This window comes from Cynocephalus volans, chromosome 10 (genome assembly GCF_027409185.1).
Source record: "Cynocephalus volans isolate mCynVol1 chromosome 10, mCynVol1.pri, whole genome shotgun sequence".
Lineage (NCBI taxonomy): Eukaryota > Metazoa > Chordata > Mammalia > Dermoptera > Cynocephalidae > Cynocephalus > Cynocephalus volans.
In genome coordinates this window covers 31,625,997-31,634,998 of record NC_084469.1, presented here as the reverse complement: position 1 = coordinate 31,634,998, position 9,002 = coordinate 31,625,997, and the positions used below count along the sequence as shown (strand labels likewise).

General features: G+C 43.4%; 1 pseudogene; it reads right to left on the bottom strand.

The window, feature by feature from the left end:
* Positions 1-348: 348 nt before the first annotated feature.
* Positions 349-970, bottom strand: LOC134389199 (large ribosomal subunit protein uL16-like; annotated as a pseudogene).
* Between the last annotated feature and the right edge of the window lie 8,032 nt (positions 971-9,002).

Sequence of the window (9,002 nt, the reverse complement as noted above, 5' to 3'; positions counted from 1 at the left end):
CAGTTCTAGTAATTTTTTGGTGGCATCTTTAGGGTTTTCTATGTATATGATCATGTCATCTGTAAATAAGGATGGTGTGACTTCTTCCTTTCCAATCTGGATGCCCTTTATTGCTTTCTTTTGCCTTATTGCACTGACTAGAACTTCCAGTACTATGTTGAATAAGAGTGGGGAGAGTGGGCATCTGTGTCTTGTTCCAGATCTTAGAAGTAAAGCCTTCTAATTTTGTCCCTTTAGTATGATGTTTGCTGTGGGTTTGTTGTGTTGTAGGTTTGTTTTGTTTTGTTTGACAGGAGGTAGGATTTATTAGCAGGTGTGAGTAAAGAGGGGGCAGCACAATGAAAGCCTTCATGAGTGCAGGGCCTGCCACTTGTCCACGGGGCCACAGCTGGGGATGTATTTAACCCCACAACCATCCAGGATGAGCCACTTCTCAGCAACCATATCTTTAAACTCACCTTCATTAAACTTGGTAAAGCCCCCTTCTTTCAGATGTAGATCTTCTGGCGGCCAGAGAACTTGAATTTAGCCCTGTTGAGGGCCTCCATCATATGCTCCTTGTTCTGTAGCTTGGTGCAAATGGACATGATGACTTGGCCACTGTGAACCACTGTGCCCTCGGGCTTTCCAAAAGCACACCACATATCCATCTGGAGCCTGTCAGCCCCAGCACAGGACATTTTCTTGATACGGATGATGTGGAAGGGGTGGAGCTGCACTCAGATATGAAAGCCATCTTTGCCAGAACTTTTTACTGTGTACTTGTTGGCACAAATATGGGCAGCCTCCAGGGCTTCAGAAGAGAGCTGCTCATATTCATTTAACACCATGTGGCCACACAGAGGAAACTTCTCCCAACAGAGCTTTGCCTTCTTCCGCCCGAGCTCATCAGGGCAGCTCGGTAGAAGCAAGACTTTGGGGATGGCTTGTTCTTTCAATACTGGTCACACTGGCCAGGGTGGCAGCCCATGGTGACACCAGGATCTAAGGTAGTGCACTGAAGGAAAAGAGTGACTTTGTTGTATGTGGCCTTTATCGTGTTGAAGTCCATTCCTTCTATACCTAATTTGTTGAGTATTTTTACTTTTTTTAATATATACCCTATGAAGATTTATGTTGAGTGTTTTTATCATAAAGGAGAACTGGATTTTGTCAAATGCTGTTTTTGTGTCTATTGGAATGATTCTATGGTTTTTTTCATACATTCTGGTGCTGTGATGTATTACATTTACTGTCTTGTGTATGATGAACCATCCTTGCATGCCTGGGATGAATCTCACTTGATCATGGTAAATGATCTTTTTAATGTGTTGTTGGATTTGGTTCGCTTATATTTTATTGAGGATTTTTTTTTTTTTTTTTTTTTTGTCTTTTTGCGACCGGCCGCACCGTGCTCAGCCAGTGAGCGCACCAGCCATCCTTATATAGGATCCAAACCCGCGACGGGAGTACTGCTGTGCTCCCAGCACCGCACTCTCCTGAGTGCGCCACAGGGCCGGCCCTTTATTGAGGATTTTTGCATTTATGTTGATCAGGTATTGTTCTGTAGTTTTCTTTTTCTGTTGTGTCTTTTTCCAGTTTTGGTATAAGGATAATGCTGGCCTCATAGAATGAGTTTGGAAGTATTCCCTCCTTTTCAATTTTTCAGAAGAGTTTGAGAAGAATTGTATTAGTTCTTCTTTAAATGTTTGGTAGAATTTGGCAGTGAAGCCATTTGGTCTTGGAGTTTTCTTTGTTGGGAGACATTTTGTAACTCAATAAAGCTATTTTTTTTTTTTTTAAAGATTTTAAAGATGACCAGTAAGAGGATCTTAACCCTTGACTTGGTGTTGTCAGCACCACGCTCAGCCAGTAAGCTAACTGGCCATCCCTGTATAGGATCCGAACTCGTGGCCTTGGTGTTATCAGCACCGCACTCTCCTGAGTGAGCTACGGGCCAGCCCCCTATTAAAGCTATTTTTTAAATAGTAATTTATTATCATACAGTTTCTGTATGCCAAGAATTCAGGAGCTGCTTGGCTGAGCAGTTACGGCTAAGGGTCTTTCATGAGGCTGCAATCATCTGGAGGCTTGTCTCAGCCTGGAAAACCCACTTCCAACATGGCATGCTCACACTGCTGGCAAGATGGTGTTGGCTGTTGGTGGGAAGCCTCAGTGCCTCTCCACATGGGCCTTTCTGCAGGGCTACTTGAGCGTCCTCGTAGCATAACAACTCTTCCCCCCAGAGTAAGTGATTCAAGAGACCAAGGCAAAAATCACAATGCCTTTTATGACCTTGTGCTGTGAGCCATCCTGTTATAGGGAGCGGCATGGGAGTCTGAGAATGATGCCCCTTGTTCAGCAGACTGCAAGAGGGTCTTGTTTGTACGGCACGGCTCGGTGGACATTTCTTGTTTGTTTCACCTTTACTTGACAAGACTTTTTCAGAATTAAAGGCCTACCTTTTGGCTTATTATGGCTTTGGGGGATTCCAAGGGCCCCGGAGTTTCTCAAGGCCATACTGGCATGTCCTTCAGAAGATTCCAAGGGCCCTGGGGTTTTTCGAGGGACATGTTAATAATACTTTAAAAATTGATTGGTTTATTGAAAAAGACATTGTCAGTTCTAAAGGTGTTTTTGATGCATGTTCCCAGTATGGGTTGGCTCTAATTTCATTATTAATCTTCCTTCTTAGTGATGTGTGCATGGACCCATCGTGCTGTGGTCATGCTCTTGTATGTGTGGAATGAAGTTATCGTGTAGGATTTCTATCCACATTCCCCCAGGGAGACGGTGGGTCCGAGTGCAGTGGTGCTTGCAACTAATTGATCATCAACCAGTTACAGATTTCTTTGTTTCTCCCACTCCCACAGTTTCACTTGATTTACCAAGAACATGTTGTTTTCCTAGTAATAATAATAATGATATATCACGGTTTTTTAGTTTGAGTAGGATCATTTAACTTTTCACTTTGTTCCTTGTACTGTTCCCAGAGTCAATTGGTAAAAAAATTAGAAAGTTTTACTATAAAGATGAATAGGTAAAATAGTAAAAATATATAATAAGATTTTGATATTAATAGATTTTGTTTAGATTAGTTTATAGGATAATTGGTTTTTATAGTAGTATAAAATATAATAAAACGTTATAATCAAGTTTCCTTATATAAAATCATTTTGCATATATTATGATTTGGGTCATAAATTAAAATAATAAATATAAACATAAGACATTCAATTGTTAAATGTAAGTATAAGTAAGATTTTATAAGGATTTAGAATATAAGTTTATGTGTAAGTTTAAAAGGTCAAGAATTGTGATTCAGACCAAAAGTCTGACGCTCTCTAATGCCAAGCCTGCTGCTATTGTATAGTTTCCTGGCCACAAGCCACAGGCTTTGGGGTGAACTATTGATGCATGAGTAGGTGTTCTTGTCACAACATGAGTGCCTTGGAACGTTTTGACCGTTCTTTTTCAATAGAAACAAAATAAAAAATGTTTTGATTAAAAAATAAATCAATATGTAAAAGATTAGGTAAGAACATATAAATAAAGCAAGATTTTTGTGGTTGTCGTCCACACTTGCACTAGACATCTGTGGTCCGTCTCTTCCTTTTCACCGAATCCACACCACCTATTCAGGTCCAACGAATCCTGCGGAGCTGGTCTCCGGCAACCTTGCCTTACAAATCACCTGCCATCACCTCTACCATGTTCCATTGGCCACATACACCAGTCTTGATTCACTGGGAGAGAGCACTACACAAAGGTCAAAACACTAAGAGGCGAGGACCATTGGTGGCCATCTTGGAGACTGGCTATCAAAACTAGTTGCCCAACTTTCCCATGGGAGACCACCAGAACCCATCCCGTCCTTCCTCACACCCCTGTTCCTCCCACTCCAGGTGACCATCATCCTTCAGACCCTCAACTCCTATACTGCTCTCCATCTCCCTTAATCTGATCCAAGGTCCTGCCCTCACCCCCCTGGGACCCATAGTCTACCAGCACTAAATTCCCCTCCACTCTTAAGCTCTTCTCTGAACAGTCCACCTTTTAGCCCTTAATGCTCCTGACCATGCCTTGATGACATGGCTTCCCCTGCAAACTTTCAGGTGGAAGATGCTTGCTTTTTTTCCCTTTTCCCCATCATTTCTCAGAATCTTGGAGTGTGGTGGGTGTCTTTCTCCCCATTGCTACTTCCCAACCATTTTCCTTGCTTTTCTTTTAAAGCCCCAGATCCTAGGAAGTTCACATCAGCAAACTCAGCCATGCACTCCTCCTCTTTGTCCTCCTTGTCTGCAACCTTAGCAAGTCTCCTGTCACCCCCTCATTCACCCAACACTTTGATGTCTGACTCAGTCTCTTTCTGTCCTCCCTGCTTCTGTCACCACCTGGGAGAATGTACCAGCCATGGGAATGATCCCCCCATCACCTGGATTCCCTGGTTCCCCCACTTCTACAAAATCTTTTTCTTGGGCCAGCCCATGGCTCACTTGGGAGAGCATGGTGCTGACAACACCAAGTCAAGGGTTAAGATACCCTTACCGGTCATCTTTAAAAAAAAAAATTTTTTTTCTCTGTCTAGGCCATCTGCCTGAAGGTGGACCAAGAGTAAATTGTCCACTTAACTGGAAAGGTATCTCAAGGCCAAAAAATGAAACAGGCCATTCCATGCAATAAAGCAAAGAACTTTAGTACAGGTCACTTACTTACAGAGTAATGGATCAGGTGGGATACAGCCAGTTTGTAAACAAGCTTAATGTAACTAGATCCAAACACTGATACAGATGATCAGGCCAGCTTACTCTCACATCAGTACTTAATGTTTCCTTCTTCAAAGTCACCAGGTTGTCCCTATCTGTTGTTTTGGGGGGTTTTTTTGGCTGGTGGAGGGATCTGATCCCTTGACCTTGGTATTACAAGGCTGTGCTCTAACCACTATCTAACTATCTTTGTTGTTCTAACTATCTTTCCCCTAGTTACTGTATAATTTCTTTAAGGGCAAAGCTGTCACAAGGGGGAAGAGACTAAGATGGAGTCAGATATGCTCACAGTCCCACAGCCGTCACTCCCATAGCCATCACTGTCATGTGAGCGCCTTTGAAATCGTAACTTAAAGCATTGCCTTCTCTGACCACAATTTCCCCTCATTCTGTTCTCCTGCCCTAGAACTCCCTCACTAGCCTTTCTCTTCAGTCCACAGGGACTCCAATCCCCTGAGCCCACCCCATGCTCCCCAGCCATCACTTACCCACGTCTTCTCTCCCCTCCTCACCAGCTTCGACTTCATGGACCTTCACCATCATCGCCTTTAACTCCTTCACCCCCCTCTCCCTCCCATGACCAACCTGCGAGAGTCCCAACCCTGGCCTAACCCTGCATTTCATACCTAGATAGATATGCAGGGGGTGGGAGGGAGAATGAATCAGGCTATGTGCCAAGGAACTTGTTTTAAATGCATTCCACAGACCTCCAGTGGGCACTGGGCAGTGCCTGGAAAACATCCTATTCCCTCTAGAACGTTTGCTTTCCCATCCTCCAAAATGACTATATCACATTGTCTCCTCTCTCCTTAAATCCTCAAATCTCTGTTCCCCCTTCACTCTCAACAAATATATAATTAATATATAATGGTGGGGGGGAGAAGCAGCAAATAAAAAAGGAACTCCCTTACACTTGCCCACCACAGGATGATTCTTCTGTCAGCTGGACTCCCTGGTCCCTCCTTCCTGCGTCTCCACCCTAACCCCTGCCTTCCTGGAGCCTCCACTCCAGCCAAAGTCCAGCCCTCCTGTGGCCGGGGCCTCATGTCACTCCTCTTCTCAGGGACTTCGTTTCCTATAATTAGCCCATCTCTCCTGCTTCAGCAATCTCCCTCTCTCCACTAGATCATTCTCACAGCCTAGACTCATGATGTTTCAAAAAGTTCCCCTAATTCACTTCCCCTCTGTGCACCAGGCTTTGTTCTGCTCCTCTTCACAGTCTTGCTTCACAATCCCTGTCTGTCCTTACCAGCTCCTTTCTTCACCTGAGGTTTATCCTCACCTCTTGGCTGAGACTCCTCAGGGTCTCAGCACAGCAGGATCACCAAATGCCCCACTGACAGCCAGACCAAAGGGTCACGCTTTGTACTACTGCTCCTGGCCTCTCAGCAGCATGGACCCGGCTGGTCCTGCCCTCCTGAAAACCTGTGCTCCTCCTGCCCCTGTCACCCTCAAGCTCTCCTGGTTTTTCTAGGTCTCTGTGGCTGACTCTACTGTGCACAAGCAGATCCCAGGCCTTGGTCCTGAGCCACCTTCTCCACCCTCTCAGCTCTCTGTCTCTGTGTCCTCTCACCAGCACCATAGGGTTAAAGGTCATCTCTATGACTCCCAAATCTGAATCCTCAGCTTCGACCCTCTCCCAAGCTTCCAACTTACATTGCCAGCAATCATCCTTGATATCCCCACCAGGATGTCCAACAGTCATCTCAAATTCACAGTGGCCAATTCTTGGTTCCTCCTCCCAAATTCCCCCCCACCCCGAGTCTTCTCACACCTATTCATGCACCCTCAACCATCCAGATGCTTAAGGAAAAAAATCTGAGTCCTTCCTTCCCTTCACTCCCCACATCCTGTCCTTCAGCAAATTCTGCCATCCCTGCCTCTACAATGCATTTTGAATCCATCCTTTTCTTTCCCTCTCCATCACCACCAGCCTAGTACATGCCACCATCATCCCTCACCTGGGCCACTGCCATGGGATGCTAACTAGGCCCTCTGTTTGCACCCCTGCTGCCCCCATCAGTCCACAAGCCACAGAGCAGCCGGAGTGATCTCTGTAAAATGGAATCAGATAAAGTCACTCTCTTGCTTAAAACATTGGTGGGGTTAGGGTGGGCTTCCAAAGGCTTTCCACCACATGGTAGAGTTAAATCAAGCCCCTTCCCTGGCTTCAGGCCCTGGTGGTTGACCCTGCCGTCTCAGCCCCACATCTCTAATCACCCTCCCCGCTGCTTACTCTGTTATAGCCTTGTTGCTTTCTCTGTTCCTCAAATATGAAGGCTCATCCCCATTTCACGGATTTAAACAATCCTCTCTGCCTGGAACACTGCTCCTTGAGACCTTTGCATAACCAGCTTCTGATCATCCAGATATATTAAATGTCACCTCCTCCAAGGAGCACTCCCTGACCACTCAATTTAAAGTAGTCACCCAGTGACTCTCTGTCCCAGCTCCATACTTCTTTTTTTATTCATTTGATTTTTTTTTTTTTTTTTTTTTTTGCCTTTTTCGTGACCGACACTCAGCCAGTGAGTGCACCGGCCCTTCCTATATAGGATCAGAACCCGCGGCGGCGGGAGCGTCGCCGCGCTCCCAGCGCCGCACTCTCCCGAGTGCGCCACAGGCTCGGCCCTTTATTCATTTGATTTTAATGGACACATTATAACTATACATATTTATGGGTTACAATCTGATGGTTTTTGTTTATTTTTGTTTGTTTGTTTGTTTTTTATTGATAGCTGGCCAGTTGAGGGATCCAAACCCTTGACCTTGGTGTTTTAACACCATGCTCTAACCAATTGAGCCACCCAGCCAGCCCTAGAGAGTCTGAATGATAAGAAAAAAAGGACCCAATGAATGGTATGCTGCTTACAAGAGACTCACCTACTATTAAATACAAACATAGATTGAAAGTGAAAGCTAGATAAAGATATTCCATGTAAATGGAAACCAAAGGCAAACAGGAGTAGCCATACTTATATCAGATAAAATCAACTTAAAATGAAAAACTGTAAAAAGACACAAAGAAGGTCATTTTATAATAATAGAGGGATCAATTCAACAAGAACATATTAATAATAGAGGGATATTAATATGTTAATAATATAGAGGGATATTATAATAATAGAGAGAAATTAATATATTAATAATAGAGGGATCAATTCAACAAGAACATTGCAAATATATGTGCACCCAACACTGGAGCAACCAGATATATAAAGCAAACATTATTAGACCTAAGGGGAGCGATAGACTGCAATTCAATAATATTAGGGGACTTCAACAGCTTGTTTTCTACAATGGACAGATGATCTAGACAGAAAATAAGCAAAGAAACATCTGACTTAAACTGCATCATAGACCAAATGAACCTTACAGATATTTACAGAATATTCCATCCAGCAACTGCAGAATACACATTCTTCTGAACTGCACATGGAACATTCTCCAGGATAAATGACGTGTTAGGCCACAAAACAAGTCTACACAAATGTATGTATGTATGTACATATGTATGTATGTATTTATTTATTCATTCATTCATTCATTCATTCATTCATCTATCTATTTATTGTTGGCAGCTGGCTGGTATGAGGATCCGAACTCTGCCCTTGGTATTATAAGGTGGAGTTCTAATATACAAATTTAAAAAGATAGAGATCATATCAGGTATCCTTTCTGACCACAGTGGCATAAAACTAGAAATTAACAACAGCAAAAAACTTTGGAAACTCTACAAATAGATGAAAATCAAACAACATGTTCCTAAACAACCAATGGGTCAATGAAGTAATTAAAAGGGAAATTTTAAAAATTCCTTGAGACAAACAACAATAGAAACATCATACCAAACCTATGGGATACAGCAAAACCAGTTCTAAGAGGAAAGACTATGGCAATTTTATCAGTCCGTTCTGTTGCTTATAACAAAATATCTGGAACTGGGTAACTTATAAGAAAATGAAATCCATTGCTTACAGTTTCAGAGGCTGGGAAGTCCAAAGTCTAGGGAACACATAAGGTAAGGGTTTTCTTTTGGGTGTCTTTACAACAATGCAGTGGTCTCACAGGGCAGAAAATGGTGGAGCAGAGAGAGAGACTCTTTTTGTGCTCTCCTTTTAAAGCCCTCCAAGCCATTGCCCCTGATCACCATTATTAATCTATTCATAATGGCATGGTCCTACAGTGTAATCACCTCTTCAAGGCCCCACTTTTCAATTACTGTGATAGGATTTCCCACCCTCTTAACACTGTCAT